Raw genomic sequence first — 16,066 nt, 5'->3', positions numbered from 1 at the left:
CCCCATTATGACAGCACCAAGCTCTCTTCAGCTCAGATCAGCTGGCCCCAGCGGAATGGCTAGGGAAGAGGGTCCTGACGCTTGACTTCAGATGAATGCATAGCTTCAGAATTATTATTTTTTTAAAGTGGACATTTTTTAAAAAAAAATTTTGTTTATTTATCTGAGAGGTAGAGTTATAGACAGAGAGAGGGAGAGAGAGAAAGAGAAGTCTTCCATCCTCTGGTTCACTGCCCGAGTGGCCACAATGGCTGGAGCTAGGCCGATCTGAAGCCAGGAGCCAGGAGCCAGGAGCCAGGAGCCAGGAGCCAGGAGCCAGGAGCTTCCTCCAGGTCTCCTGCTTGGGTGCAGGGGCCCAAGCACTTGGGCCATCTTCTACTGCTTTCCTAGGCCATAGCAGAGAGCTGGATTGGAAGTGGAGCAACTGGGACTCCAACTGGTGCCCATATGGGATGGTGGTGCCACAGGTGGGGGCGTAGCCTACTGTGCCACAGCATTGGCCCTTAAAGTAGACATTTTTTTAAGTTCATAGCAGAAGTCAGAAGGAACAGAGATTTCCTATATAAATCTGGTTTCTGCTCTCTAGAAGATGGAGCTCAAGTCAGGAAGACAAGACTCACATGCATGAGGCCTTTTATCCCATTTCTCAGGTGTGCTAACTTCTTCCCGGCCCTGCAGGCCACACCCTCGTGTTCTCTGTGTCTGCACTCTGCATCCTGTCCTAGATATCTTCTCCTCCTGCCTGGACCACCTGCTTTCCTATCTGATCCCTGGTCCCAGCAATCCCAGTCTTGCCCCTTCTGTCTGATCCATTCTGTCACAAAAGAATTACCTTTTTAAAAACATTTTTATTTAATAAATATAAATTTTGAAAGTACAACTTTTGGAGTATGGCAGCTTTTCCCCCCATAACCTCCCTCCCACCCACAATCATCCAATCTCCCGTCCCCTCTCCCATCCCATTCACATCAAGATTCATTTTCAATTATCTTTATATACAGAAGATCAATTTAGTATATACTAAGTAAAGATTTCAACAGTTTGCTCCCACACAGAAACATAAAGTGAAAAATACTGTTTGAGTACTAGTTATACCGTTAATTCATATAGTACAACACATTAAGGACAGAGATCCTACATGGGGTGTAGGTACACAGTGACTCCTGTTGTTGACTTAACAATTGACACTTTTATTTATGGCGTCAGTAATCACCCAAGGCTCTTGTCATGAGCTGCCAAGGCCATGGAAGCCTCTAGAGTTCGCCAACTCCAATCTTATTTAGACAAGGTCATAGTCAAAGTGGAAGTTCTCTCCTCCCTTCAGAGAAAGGTACCTCCTTCTTTGATGGCTCGTTCTTTTCACCAGGATCTCACTCACAGAGATCTTTCATTTAGTTTTTTTTTTTTTTTTCCCAGAGTGTCTTGGGTTTCCATGCCTCAAATACTCTCATGGGCTCTTCAGCCAGATCCGAATGCCTTAAGGCATTCTGAGGCCAGAGTGCTGTTTAGGGCATCTGCCATTCTATGAGTCTGCTGTGTATCCCGCTTCCCATGTGGGATCATTCTCTCCTTTTTAATTCTATCAGTTATTATTAGCAGACACTAGTCTTGTTTATGTGATCCCTTTGATACTTAATCCTATCATTATGATTAATTATGAACTGAAACTGATCACTTTGACTAGTAAGATGGCATTGGTACATGCCACCTTGATGGGATTGATTTGGAATCCTCTACCATTAGGGGTAAGTCCGAGTGAGCATGTGCATCTCCTCCCTCTCTTATTCCCACTCTTATATTTAACAGGGATCACGTTTCAGTTAAATTTAAACACCTAAGAATAATTGTGTGTTAAGGAGTTCAACCAATGGTATTAAGTAGAACAAAAAAAAATACTAAAAGGGATAAAATAGTAAATTTTCCATGACAATCAGGACAAGGGCTGATCAAGTCATTGTTTCTCATAGTATCTGTTTCACTTCTACAAGAATTACCTGTTTTATGATTTTATTTACTTATTTGAGAGGTAAGGTCACAGACAGAGAAAGGAAGAGACAGAAAGATCTTCCATCTGCTGGTTCACTCCCCAGATGGCTGCAATGGCTGAGAGCTGGGCTGATCCAAAGCCAGGAGCCAGGAACTTCTTCTGGGTCTCCCACGTGAGTGCAGGGCCCAAAGCACTTGGGCCATCTTCTACTGCTTTCCCAGGCCATAGCAGAGAGCTGGATCAGAAGAGGAGCAGCCAGGTCATGAACCAGCACCTGTAGGCCCAGAGGGATAGCCCTCTATGCCACAGCACTGGCCCTGAAGAATTACCTTTTAAAAGTAAATCAGCTCATGATGCTCTCCTACTTAAACCTTCTTGCTTGATATTGCATTCAACTGAACCCCTTACCTTGGCTCACTGTGGCCTTCTTGGTCCTTCCATGCCCATCTCCCCCTCGTAATCTCACGGTCCTCTCCTTCCCACCCTGATGCAGTCACAGAACTTCCCCTGCTCCTCTAAATACTCGGTATCTTTCCCACTTCAGAGCCCATGCGTGTGCCTCTGACCTGCTTGAAATTCTTTGCTTCACACCATCCACCAGGCCCTGGTCTTCAGATGGCTGAATTTTTCTTTTTTCTTTTTTTGGTTGCTTTTCTAAAATTTATTTTTTAAGGAATACAAATTTCCTAAGTACAACTTCGGAATATAGGGATTCTTCCCACCATACCCGCCCTCCCACCCATACTCCCAGCCCTCCTCCTCCTCCTCCTCTCCCTGCCAGTCCCATTCTCCTTTAAGATTTCTTTTCAATTAACTTTGTACACAGAAGACCAACTCCATACTAAGTAAAGATTTCAACAATTTGCGCGCGCGCACACACACACACACACACACAAAACTGTTTGAGAACTAGTTTTACAGTTAACTCTCAGTACAACTCATTGAGGACAGAGGTCCTGCATGGGGAGCTAGGGCACAGCGACTCCTGTTGTTAACAATTAAAACTCTTATGTATGATGTAAGTGACTACCCGAGGCTCTTGAGATGAGCTGCCTAGGCTATGGAAGCCTTTAAGTGCACAAACTCCATCAGTATGTGGACAAGGCCATAAGCAAAGTAGAAGTTCTCTCCTCCCTTTAGGGACTCAGTCGCCCATGTGGTTGGCAGAGACCCAACTCTATGCTACCCAACAGAGTTCACATTTAACAGGAAGAATGGAGCCAGGACACTAGCATTGTGGCACAGTGGATTAAACTGCCACATGTGAGGCTGGCGTCTCCCATGTGAGCACAGGTTCAAATCCCAGTGCTCCACTTCTGATCCAGCTCCCTGCTAATGCACCCAGGAAAGCAGCAGTAGATGGCCCAGGTGCTTGGGCCCCTTTACCCACATGGGGGACTTGGACGAAGTTCCAGGCTCCTGGCTTTGGCCTACCTCAGACCTGGCCAATGTGGCCATTTGGTGAGTGAGCCAGTAGATGGAAGATCTCTCTGTCTTTCCCTCTCTCTCTGTAATTCTGCTCTTCAAATAAATAAGTAAATCTTAAAAAAATATATAGAAGTGGAGCCAGGACTCAAACTCAGGCACTCTGGTAGGAGAGGCGGGCCTACCATGTCATCTCCTAACTGCTGTACCAAATGCACCCCAAGAATTTTTTGAATCAAAACAACTTTATTTTTTAATTCCATTTTCCATGAGCTTTTTGAGGTACACTTGCGTGTTTCCTTCATAGGCCTTCTGGCAAATTCCCCTGTGTAGTTACTTGTCTGTCTCCATCACTAGATGGTAGGCCTCCTGAGGCCAGCTACTGCACCTTGTTAAATGTTCTGCCCTTGTAACCTCAGTATTCCCTGGCACAATACCTGATATGTGGTAAGGCCTGCGTAATTTTTTTTTCCAGATTGATCTCTTTATTTGAAAGGCAGAATTACAGAGAGAGATGGAGAGACAGAAAGATCTGCCAGACGCTGGTTCACTCCCCAAATGGCCACAATGGCCAGGCTGAAGCCAGGAGCCAGGAAGCTTAACCTGGGTCTGCTACATGGGTGTCAGGGGCTCAAAGACTTAGGCTATCTTCCTCTGCTTTCCCAGGTGCATCAGCAGGGAGCTGGATGGGAAGTGGAGCATCTAGGACAGGAATTGGTCTATGGTTTTTTTCCCCAAAGAGTTACTTATTTATTTGAAAAGCAGAATTGCAGAGAGAGAGGGAGAGACAGAGAGATCTTCCATTCACTGGTTCACTCCCCAAATGGCTGCATTGGCCAGGTCTGGGGAAGGCCATAGCCAGGAGCCTGGAACTCCATCCAAGTCTCCCATATGGGATGCTGGCTTCACAGGCGGAGGCTTAATCTGCTGTGCCACAGTGCAAGCCCCTAAATAAATATTTTAACATGAAAGGAGTAATGGTTGGCAGCTGAGCAGGATGTGCTACAGGATGGTGCTGTATTTCTGTATTAGTTGATGAATCAGTGGAACAAGCTATTGATGGTGTTTAGGGTAACTGCTCTGTGCCCATTGACCTGAGGGTCCTTTTTGATCATTAAAAACATTGACAATTTGTTAAGTCAACAACAGGAGTCACTGTGCACTTATTCTTCATGTAGGATCTCTGTCCTAAATGTGCTGTACATTGTGATTTAATGCTATAACTAGTGCTCAAACAGTATTTTACACTGTGTTTCTGTGTGGGTGAAAACTGTTGAAATCTTTAATTAATATATGCTAAATTGATCTTCTGTATATAAAGATAATTGAAAATGAATCTTGATGTGAATGGAAAGGGAGAGGGAGTGGGAGAGGGGAGGGTCGCAGGTGGGAGGGAAGTTATAGGGGGGAAGCCATTGTAATCCATAAGCTGTACTTCGGAAATTTATATTCATTAAATAAAAGTTAAAAAAATTGACAAAGTATTTGCTCTGTTAAAACCATGCAAGATCCTAAAACCCATTTCAGCTGCTGCGTATCCTGCCGTGTTGGGTCTATACTGCATTTGGATCTGTCTGGGAGGCGGTGTCTGGAGAACTCCTATTCCTGTTGATGTGCACTACTTCATTTACAAGCAGTGCTGGGATTATATCATCTCATCTTGAGAAACAGCTGTAAAGACCGTTGCCCATGAGGGAGCTGGCCTGCCTTTCCCGAGGGCTCTGCACTCTGCCCCACTCTCACACAACCCTTTCAGGCCACCTGGAAGTGCAGAGGGCGGCTTTCAGTTCTACCTCCTTTCCTTTTCTTCACTGGATCCTAGCCACCTTACTGGGTGTTTCCAACAACGCAGATCTCTCTCTTGCATCCGCTAACCAAAGATGATTATTCTAAACATGCACTGTGACTGCTTACTCAGATACCTGTGTGATGTGCTTGTAAGTCATTTCCTGACCGTGCTGTCCGGGTACTGAGCACAGTGTATGTGTCTGAGAGAGACAGCAGCTGCCTGCCTTTTCATCTCGCCCAATATTGATTCATCATTCCTGCTGGATTCAATGGCCTGCTGAGTGGCATCAGAACATGGGCTGGCTGCCTATTGGCAGCTCTAGCTGTCTGGGTGCCTCTCAGTTTTATCTCTTTGACTGTCAAACCGCTTTGCATTATTGATAAATTACAGGTATGGGCCTCGGAGGGAGGACGGGGCAGCTTGGAGTGAATGGCAGTGCCCCTGGGTGCAATGCTCACTTGGACGTGTCGGTCTAGACAGCCCTGTGTAGTGGAAGGTGTGTTTACAGGATTAATCACAAAACAGGATAGGCGTTCCTTGACTGCTAATGATAGCGCTGGGTAAGCACGTACAAGTCATCATAACAAACAGCATCATCCATGTAGGACCCTTCACAAATAGTTATTTACATAACATGGAATATTAAAAAAATCCTAAAAAACCACCACCAACCAAATAAACAAAATATGTATATGGAAGCTAATAAAAATTGGTACCTTAAAAAAAACCTCTGCAAGCTATGTTTTCTGTAATTACATCAAACCCTAGAGTTTTAACCATGTAATAGTAATTTTTTAGTGTTTTTGCCATTATTGTCCTTTTGATTTACTTAACTATGTCTAACTTGAACAAACAATGTTAAGTGGGGAAACAGATGCGATTAAATAGCCTGTAATTATGTTTTTAGTCAACTGCTACCATCACAGTCTCCTCCTGCTACTCGGACCAGAAAAAAAGTGACCTAACTGATTTCCCCAACTGCTTTGCCAGGCCCTGATGTAGAATAGATGGCCTTATTAAGCAATCAAAAAATCAGCCATTACAGAGGAATGGTAATCAACAGTGTTTATACAGCTCGCACACTAGCCCCACAATACACAATCAGGACCATGAATTCTGCTAATTGGGTACCTTCTGCGTCCAGGGGTGCCTGCAAAGGGAAACAAAAGGGACTAGAAAATTAGTGTTTGTAGCAATTAGTTTCTGTCTAAAGGCTTAACCCAGTTCAGGGAAACCAGGATTCAAACAGGGATTATTATAGCAACTCTGGTATTTAAATGTCTTCTGCCATTATTGGAGGTAGGATTTAGCTTGGCAAAAGTCATGTAGATTCGTTGTCCTCCTCCTTTTTTTTTTTTTTTTTTTTTTTTTTTTACTTAAATGATTTCTGTTTTGAACTTTTCAAAAAAAAAAAAAAATCCAGACTATTAAGTCATTTGCTGCTTTAAATTTCCTGGCATTCATTGTGTGCATTGTGTGTGTATGTGTGTGTGTGTGTGTGTGTGTGTGCTCCCTTATGATCCTGCTCAAAACCAGCTGAAAAGGCTGTTAAATACATGTATTGTTGAGGGACTCCGCGCAGAGGAATAATGCAGTCGAGTTTGTTGCGCCATTCTTTCTCTGAGGATGATCTGCAGTTGAGTGGGAACCACAGGGTATATAATTCTTGGCGAGAGAAAAGGAGGACACAAGGGTTTAATCTATGACTGTGCGCACAAAGTCCCCTTTGGAGACACAGGGCTGGGGTGGTGCAGGAAGAGTACGTGGGGCCCCCGCGCTGCCTTTGCCCTGAGTACACAGGCGAGGCTGCTCCACACGGGGACCCCGGAAAGCCCAGGAGATTTTATCAAATCGGTGACAAAAAGCCTCTTGCCCTTTTCTTCCCTGGGGGCCGTTAGCATCTCTGACGCCATAATCAGACGGACAAGTCTCTGCGCTTCACTTGTCATCAGGGAGCCCGGCTGTGGGTGCTGGGAGGACAGGAGAGCAGGGGCAAATCCCAGGGACGTCCTCACCTGCCCCGGACAACGGCGGCGTCCGGTGCTTGCCTTCCCCGAGCTCCGGGCGCCGGTACTGCAGGATCCTAACACTGCAGCGAAAGGAAGACGCAGGACGGTGGTGGTGGTGGGGGGCGCCAACAGCGTACAGCTCAGGGGACCACAGGGATGCTCAGGTTCATCTTCTGTGGCTTACAGGCTGCATGAGCAAATGACAGTTTTTCTTTTTCAATTTATTAATAATTTTCTCTAATTCCATAAATGATGATTAATCAATGTGTTAATAAGTAGGGTAAAAAAATTTATTATGAACACCGAATTTTCCATTCTTCAGATAGAAATTATAAAAGAATATTGGCACTTTGGAGACAATCAGGATGATAAGTATGATGGTTTTAGAGACACTGTAGTAACACGTTACTCCCGACTGATTACATTACATATTGATATTAGTGAGCATCAGTCTGTAGTGCAATCAGTCAGGAGAAAATGAGTGAAATCTGAACTAATGAGAGCTAATTGTACCATATAATAGCAAGGACACAAAACTCCATCAATTAAATTAGTTTGAGATGAAACAAATATGAATATAATAATGTTTATAATAATGAGGCAATTAGGGCTAATGAAATAAATGTTAATATAGACCAGCATCCCTAGCCCATTTCTGCCCTCCTGCTTCTTCCAAACTTTGAGCTGTGTTCTATTCACTGGGATAGTGTCAACCACTGGTGCTTCTGGCTGTGTGGGTGGGAGACACGGGCCGAGGCGTATAAGCCTTCGTGGTCTGCACGTTCCTGGAAATCTACGTTCAGAGTCCGTGCAGTCTGGGATTTCTCTCGCCTTCCTCTCTGGTGAACATTTGTTCTACCGTATACTGTCTTCTTTTTTAAATGTTGTTCATTTTTATTTGCAAGGCAAACATTGTATGTGTGTGTGTGTATGTGTATGTGTGTTAGAGAAAGATGAGAGAGAGAGAGAGAGAGAGAGAGAGAGAGAGAGAGACATGTCTTCCATCTACTAGTTCACTCCCCAAATGCCCACACCAGCCAGGGCTGGGCCAGGCCAAAAACAGGAGCCAGGAATGATTCTGAGTACCCCAGTCTCCCATGTGGGTTGCAGGGACCCAGCACTTGGGGCCATCATCTGCTGCCTCCTAGGGTGCATTTTAGCAGGAAGCTGGAATCGGGAGCAGAGCTGGGTGGGACTCAAACGCAGGCACTCTCATGTGGGATACAGACGCCCCAAACAGCATCTTAACTGCTGAGCCCAGCAACTGCCCTCCACTGTCTTGCCTTGTTGTGGGATAGAACATTGGCACATGTGATGTAAATGTTGATCTTTCTCTTCTCCACACAGTGGAGAGTTGACTGCTCAGGTCTGGGACCGCTCTCTTGTGTAACTTAGCTGAACTCTGTTTATTATTTCCTTGGTGTCCATAAGTTTTGAAATTCGTGCCCCTGATTCAATGTCCCAGCTGGGATGGCGAAGCCAGTTTCTTCAGTATCTGGTTAAGGATATTCTCTCTGGGAGAACTTACAGCCATTATCTCTCAGGAGATGATTTTGGAGACCAAAGTGTAGTCTGGCAAGTTAGTGACATCAGTGAAATAATTAGGAACCATATTGTGAGATGCCTGAAGTTCAAGGTACTGAGCATCTTACCAGACAAGAGTGTAGGCATCAGTAGAGATGATACAGCAATAAATCTCTGATCAGCTTAGAAACTCACTCATTTAGCTCAGACTTCCAAGGAGTGATGCATTTATCTAAATTATGGATTAGGTTCAGCCTCTGCCTGCGGCACTGGTATCCCATACGGACTCTGGTTCGAGTCCCAGCTGCTCCACTTCTAATCCTGCTCCCTGCTGTGGCCTGGGAAAGCAGAGGAGGATGGCCCAAGTGCTTGGGCCCCTGTACGCATGTGGAAGACCTGGGAGAAGCTCCTGGATCCTGGCTTCGGATGGGCCCAGCTCTGGCCATTGCGGCCAATTGGGGAGTGAGCCAGCAGGTGGAAGACCTCTCTCTCTCTCTCTCTCTCTTTCCTTCTCTCTTTCTGTAGCTCTCTGCCTTTTGAATAAATAAATCTTTTTAAAAATTATGGATTAAAAAAGTAGTATTTTCTGTAGTTCATGCCTATTCCAGTATGAACACTGGAATGATAATTAATTGGATTATCTGTTTGGATGCCATCTGGTTGGTATGTGTTTTTGCCCTCAATCTATGGCTAGTTAGTGAATGACATCTGATCATTAAAATATATGGAACTCCGTCCTGTCAAAGTTTCCACCAACTTTCCCTTTAGGCCACTGTGTTTTCATCATGTGTATTATGGGTATTTTTGCTTTTGCTTTTGTACTGCATTAAAAAGACAGCAGACTGAGCGATGAGTTCATGTTTCCCTTGTAAAAGGTTATGGATTACGCTCAGCTGGGTTCTCAGGCTGACACAGGGTTCATGATTAGAAGAATGAAAACAAACATGAATTGAAAATGTCACTAACCTTTATCGGGCCCTGAGAATCCCGGAGGCTGCGAGACAGGAGGCTTTCCTGTTTTCAACAGTATAAAGAAGATTGAAACAAAACAGCACGGATCTCAGCTATTTACATCTTTTAATGAATGCTCTTCACGTGCGGGTTCCATTGTCTTTCTCCCAGTTTTTCAAGGGTTTAGCTGTGAAAAGTGTGGATGGTATCACATAGTCTCATAAACCATGGAGCAGACATCTGTCTAGGATGCTTTTCCCTCCGAATTAAGCTCAGCATAAAGGGCATGTATACAGCTGTGCATGGATGAGGTATCCAATTATCTGTTCTCAATGATCATCCACAATGAGTTGGAAAATATTTTCAGATACACTGTAAGTAAAGCTAGGTGTGTGGTGGAGGAGTATTTCAGATGAGATCCACTGTCTCACATACGGTGGGTTCTGTAGGTTTGAATCTGATAGGGCTGTCTTTCCTGGATGGTAAACAGATCTATTCACAGTCTACATCCCAGAAGCCAATTAGAGTAGAGAAAGAAAACTGAACTTAAGCAATCTGTTGATACCAGCTGTAGAGTGTCCAGAGATTAAACTGTGATACAGGACATAAACGCATCAAAAATGTGTTGTTAGGAACTTAAATTTCTGTTAAAGATCCCCTGTCTTTGTTTCTGTATGGTGATTTGATCTTGACTGTTCTTGATTTAAATATGAATAACCTTGCAACAACTGAAACATAGAAGTCTGTTTCCCCTGTGGTTTCTCCCCTGCTCCCTCCGATCTGGCACACCTTGTGACAAATTGTGCTATACTTTTCACGGAGTTCATATGTAATTTGAGGAAATGCTCTATGAAGAACGCTAAGAAAATCTCAAAGCATATTCCTTCACTTGAACTGTAAGTATACAGTGGGGGAGGAATTTTAGACTTTATAAATGCATTTACTTGCTCCTGAATTAAAATGAGTTGTATAGATCCATGCTTGATCCAAAATTATTTCAAAAACTGGTATTTCATGGTGTAATTCTGGCCTATAATTTGGATTTAATGACGTTCTTTGGCAGACTGTAAGTATTTGGCACAGATATCTATGACTTTTTATTCTCACTTTATCTAATTATACATTATTCTAATGCAGAATTTATTTTCCATTTCATCAAATAAGACTGAAGTAATCTTTTAGCCAGATTTTTTAAATTAAAAATATGAATCATTTCTATTTATTTTAAAATAGCCTTAGAAAAATTATATCTAATAAATAATAATATGATAAAGCAAAACTGATGTCCAAAGATTAAGCTTAAGAATTTTTTTAAGCATGAACTTAGAAATTTACTCAGTAAAAAAAAAGTTATGACTTGTGGCATTTGTTTTGCTTAAATGTGACAGTTTTATTGTAGCTTTAATTTAAAATACCTATTCCATGCAAGTAATTTGCTTTATTTCAGAACAGTGAAATGGACTTTTTTGATTTAAAGTTTTTCCTCTTTGGAAAAACATATAGTTATTTTTTGAAAGAAAACAAATCATTCAAACTTAAACTGGAAATGCTGTGGGTCAAGATGCTGGCTCCTATTTGATTCTGCTGCTATTGATGATTATACAACCTTGGGAGGCACCTGTGCTCTTCACTCACATCTCCTTTGCGTTGGATTATTTGCTTTCCTCCTGTATCAGTCAGAACAGGCTGGGTTATGCTGCAGTGACAAACACCATCTACATCTCAGGAGCTTGGTATAAGCAAGCTTTACTTCCTCTTCATGCTTTGAGCCCATCAGCAGTCGGTTGGAGGCTCTGCGGCATCCTTGTTGTCGTGGTCTCGATGCTAGAACCCACGCTGATGAAAGAGCCTCTGTTTCAGAGCACTGGCAAGGCAGAGGGAAGAGGGTGCGAGGGAGCACTTGCTGCCTCTGAGAACGCATCACTGCTCACCGCACACGCTGCTCCCACTGCCGCTCCTGGCCAGGGCGGGCAGTCCAGCTGCCCACAGCAGAAGCCACGTCTACCGCTCTGCAGCTGACAGAGTTAAGTCATTGCTACTTGTGAATGTCCTCAAGTCCATCAGGCAGTGTCCTCACCTTCTGCCCCACTTTTATTTGCTTATAAACGTTATTATGCAACAAAATGATACACTAATAAATGGCCAAATTAAAAATAGTGCAATTCTATTAACAAATCACTTTTTTGTTTGTTCAGTTTTCCTTAAATGCCTTGTCACTGCACATTCATAATCTTTGTATACTTGTATTATTTTTCTGTTTGCACTGGTTGGGTAGATTTATCAATGACTCTCAAAATGCTAGGAAGTCTTATTGTGGAGGTTCATTTTGAATCTTAAGCTGCAAAAGGTTTCTAAAATGTCTGGTGATTAAAATAGCTTGGCTTGAATTTTGAGTTGTGAAACTCATATAAAGAGAAGCTAGAGATAAATGTATGAGATGACAGCTGACGTGGAATATCATGAACTACTTTTTGAAAGTTTCCATAGTGGCTTAAAAATATGTATGTGTGTGTTAAGATGATTCTGGATAGTTTTTATTTTTTTTTTATTTTTTATTTTTTGACAGGCAGAGTGGACAGTGAGAGAGAGAGAGAGAGAAAGGTCTTCCTTTTTTGCCGTTGGTTCACCCTCCAATGGCCGCCACGGCCAGTGTGCTGCGGCCGGTGCACTGCGCTGATCCGATGGCAGGAGCCAGGTACTTCTCCTGGTCTCCCATGGGGTGCAGGGCCCAAGCACTTGGGCCATCCTCCACTGCACTCCCGGGCCATAGCAGAGAGCTGGCCTGGAAGAGGGGCAACCGGGACAGAATCCGGCGCCCCGACCGGGACTAGAACCCGGTGTGCCGGCGCCGCAAGGCAGAGGATTAGCCTAGTGAGCCGCGGCGCCAGCCTCTGGATAGTTTTTAAAAGAATCCAATATGGGTTTTTAAAAAATGTCTTAGCTAAATTATATTTCAGTGACATTGTATTATTTTTCATGTGAGAACATGATGTTTAGATTCTTATTGCTTGGAGTAGTGGGGGGAATGACAGAGCTTGATGTATGAAGGAATGAGCCAAGCCGGGATTCTGTGAGGAGGAGGACCTATAGAGGAAAGCACGCAGCTGGAGAACCTTACTGTGAATAATACACACTTTAGTTTTCAAAATGTGTTCATGAAGTGGTGCCTAACTTTATTGTTTGTAATATTGTTATGTTAAAACCTTGTTATGGGCTGGCTCACTTGGCTAATCCTCTGCCTGCAGCACCGGTACCCTAGGTTCTAGTCCTGGTTGCTCCTCTTCCAGTCCAGCTCTCTGCTGTGGCCAGGAAGGCAGTGGGGGATGGCCCTAAGTGCTTTGGATTGGCGCAGTGCACCGGCTGTGGCAGCCATGTTGGGGGTGAACCAATGGAAGAAGACCTTTTTCTCTGTCTCTCTCTCTCACTGTCTTTCTCTGCCTGTCAAAAAAAAACACACACAAAAAACAAAAAAAACAAAAAACCTCGTTATGAATGCAGTTTTGTTAAAAATTTATTTACTTATTTGAAAGTCAGAGTTACACAGAGAGAGGAGAGGCAGAGAGAGAGAGAGGTCTTCCATCTGCTGGTTCACTCCCCTGTTGGCCACAATGGCCAGAGTTGCGCCAATCTGAAGCCAGGAGCCAGGAGCTTCTTCTGGGTATCCCATGTGGGTGCAGGGGCCCAAGGACTTGGGCCATCTTCTACTGCTACCGCAAGCCATAGCAGAGAGCTGGATTGGAAGTGGAGAAGCTGGGTCTCGAACTGGTGCCCATATGGGATGCCGGCGCTTCAGGCCAGGGTGTTAACTCGCTGAGCCACAGTACCGGTTCCAATGAATGCAATGTTTATTTGTGATAGGTTAAATAGATCTCCCTGGGGTCTTATCAGAGCAATGTCAGTTTTTCCTCTCATCTCCCTCTAGAGAGTTGATTACAGTAGCATTACTCATTGGTAGTTTAGCTGGTCAAGTTTCCATTGAAGTGATCCTTGGATAGAAGAAGTTTGGTAACCACTGAATCACATATACAGGGTAATTTAAAAGGTTTTTTGGAAATAGAATTTAAAAATAAGCTAATTTTGGAGTAAAAATCCTTTAAAATCCATGCATTTGAGGAAGATCTTCAAAAAGTCCATGGAAAATGTGTATTTTGAAAAAGCTATGCACAAATTTAACAAATACTTTTACACCACAAATCCTTTATCTTTATCTTTATTTTTTTTAAAGATTTTTTTATTTATTTGAGAGTTAGAGTTACAGTGAGAGGGAGAGACAGAGAGAAAGGTCTTCCTTCCATTGGTTCACTCCCCAAATGGCCGCAATGGCCGGAGCTGTGCCCATCTGAAGCCAGGAGCCAGGAGTTTCTTCTGGGTCTCCCACGTGGGTGCAGGAGCCTAAGCGCTTGGGCCATCTTCTGCTTTCCCAGGCCACAGCAGAGAGCTGGACTGGAAGAGGAGCAGCTGGGACTCAAACCAGTGCCCATATGGGATGTTGGCGCTTTGGGCAAGGGCTTTAACCTGCTGTGGCACAGTGCCGGCCCCAATCCCTTATCTTTTAATTCTATTTTTTCACAAAAATTTTCAAGTACTTTTGCCATGTCTGCCATTCCTTAGAACAAAAACAGAAAGTTATCTTTTTCCTCCAACTAGAATATAAATTCCTTAAAGCTTTTAGCTGTATTTCTTTTTCCCTGCTGTGTCCCTAGTGCCTAGAACAGTACCTGGCAGGCACTCACCCATGACACGGCTAATGGTCCAAAGGTGAAAGTTAGCAACTGCATTACTTCTAGCAACTAAGAGCCTTTTGTTTTAAAGAGTAGATTAATACACTTACCTTTCTTTGTTTATTGACAATGTTGTTTTAGGCTTTGCGTGTTAGCTGGGCAGACTTTTTGCCTCCTCAGGATGCTGGTGAAGCCTCTGTTTCCCAAGTCTGTGTCATGGCCATCATGTACGCTGTGTGTGCTGTTGAGGACCCTGAGAGCCAGTCTGGTCTGCCCTCTCTCCCGGCTTCGGGGGCCTTCTCATCCCCAGCCACCGCAGAGGGCTCGGTGATGAGGAAGCCGTAACTCAACATGGCCGCTGAGAATGAGAACCGCCCAGGTTATTGCCTGGGTTCGCGTTGAAGGCTGCTTCCTGCAGCAAACTTTCTGGTGTTTGACTCCAGTTTGAATTGTCAGGAATTGGAACTCCACCCTATGGGGAAAGAAAAATAGCTCTTTCAGGGCAGTCGGGGGACAAGCCAATGAACAAGCCCAGCCATGCGTGGGGGGGTTGAGTGACTCTCAACTCGCTCTAACAGGAATGTGCCCAGGTCAGCCTATTGGCCACTTCCTTGCTTATATTAAATCTCCTATGGAAGGCAAAGACTTTATTCTTTTCCGGATATTTCACAGAGGAGCTTCAGGGTGAATCTAATGATTCTTTGCTGCAGTTGCGCTATTGCACCTGTTTCATGAGAGCGTGGTACCTCCTGATGTTGCCTAGGTCCCGTTTCAGAGAGAAGCTACACAGGATACAAAAATGCAGGGTGTGAACTGCATTTCCTGAAGCACTGAAAGCGCTGACCTAGGTTGTTGTTGTTGTTTGAGCTCTTGCGATCTTGGGGATGAACTTTAGTTATATGAGAGCAAAGTGGGACAGCATTTGTGGAGGGAAATGACACTGATGGGCAGGTCTCAAGTTGGCATCCTGCTGTGACTCATGGGCTGCCTGTTATAGTTCTGAAATGTCCAGAACCTTTGAATGGTGTTAATTACATGGATATTGCTTGACTCTTAGAAAAAAAGAAGATATTAGTTTATTGGTGGTGAGGGTGGCTAAATATACCCCACTGGAGAGCCATTTTCTTGTTTCCTCCACCTGGGTGATCAAGCTGTTTGTGCTCAAGCGCTCCTGGATACATTTCCCCATATTTGACCCTGTAGGACTGCGCCTGGACTCCACTAAAGAACTTACATTATTCTTGATGTTTTGGGAACAGGAAGGAACCTTCCAGTAAGGAATCCCAATATAGTACGTCATGTTTAGATTAGCTTCAGGGGTGTGCTACTGTTTCTCTAAACGCAGGCGCATCCTGGAGCAATGTGGCACTTTTGGTAGTGGTTTTGTGGTAAGTGTGCGTTTTGATACCTCTTCTGCTTTTGTTGTCCGGTATTGCATTCTACACTGAATCTAATTTTCTGTGCTTCCCTTTACGTTCTCTGTGACAATTGACTGACTTTGGATATCTTGAGGCACGCCTCTTGCTAATGTTGTTCCAAAAAGGCCCGGCTAAAACATGGAACTGACAAAGGATGCTCTTAGCACTGACATGTAAGCCTAGGCAAGGACATTTTAGAATGGGCAGCTTTCCCGCTTGCTGACTGGTAACTGGAACGTGAA

At 44.0% G+C, this 16,066-nt stretch overlaps 1 long non-coding RNA gene across 1 annotated transcript; it reads right to left on the bottom strand.

Annotated features, from left to right (window-relative positions):
• Positions 1-964: 964 nt before the first annotated feature.
• Positions 965-14,955, bottom strand: LOC138844540 (uncharacterized). Its single transcript, XR_011380469.1, has 4 exons — positions 14,517-14,955; positions 9,701-9,872; positions 7,217-7,397; positions 965-2,222 (listed from the first exon to the last, which is right to left on the bottom strand). It is a non-coding gene; the product is annotated as an uncharacterized lncRNA (long non-coding RNA).
• Between the last annotated feature and the right edge of the window lie 1,111 nt (positions 14,956-16,066).

This window comes from Oryctolagus cuniculus, chromosome 12 (assembly GCF_964237555.1).
Source record: "Oryctolagus cuniculus chromosome 12, mOryCun1.1, whole genome shotgun sequence".
In the NCBI taxonomy this organism is placed as follows: domain Eukaryota; kingdom Metazoa; phylum Chordata; class Mammalia; order Lagomorpha; family Leporidae; genus Oryctolagus; species Oryctolagus cuniculus.
Note: the sequence above shows the minus strand (reverse complement) of the source record. Positions and strands in the feature narration are given on the sequence as shown.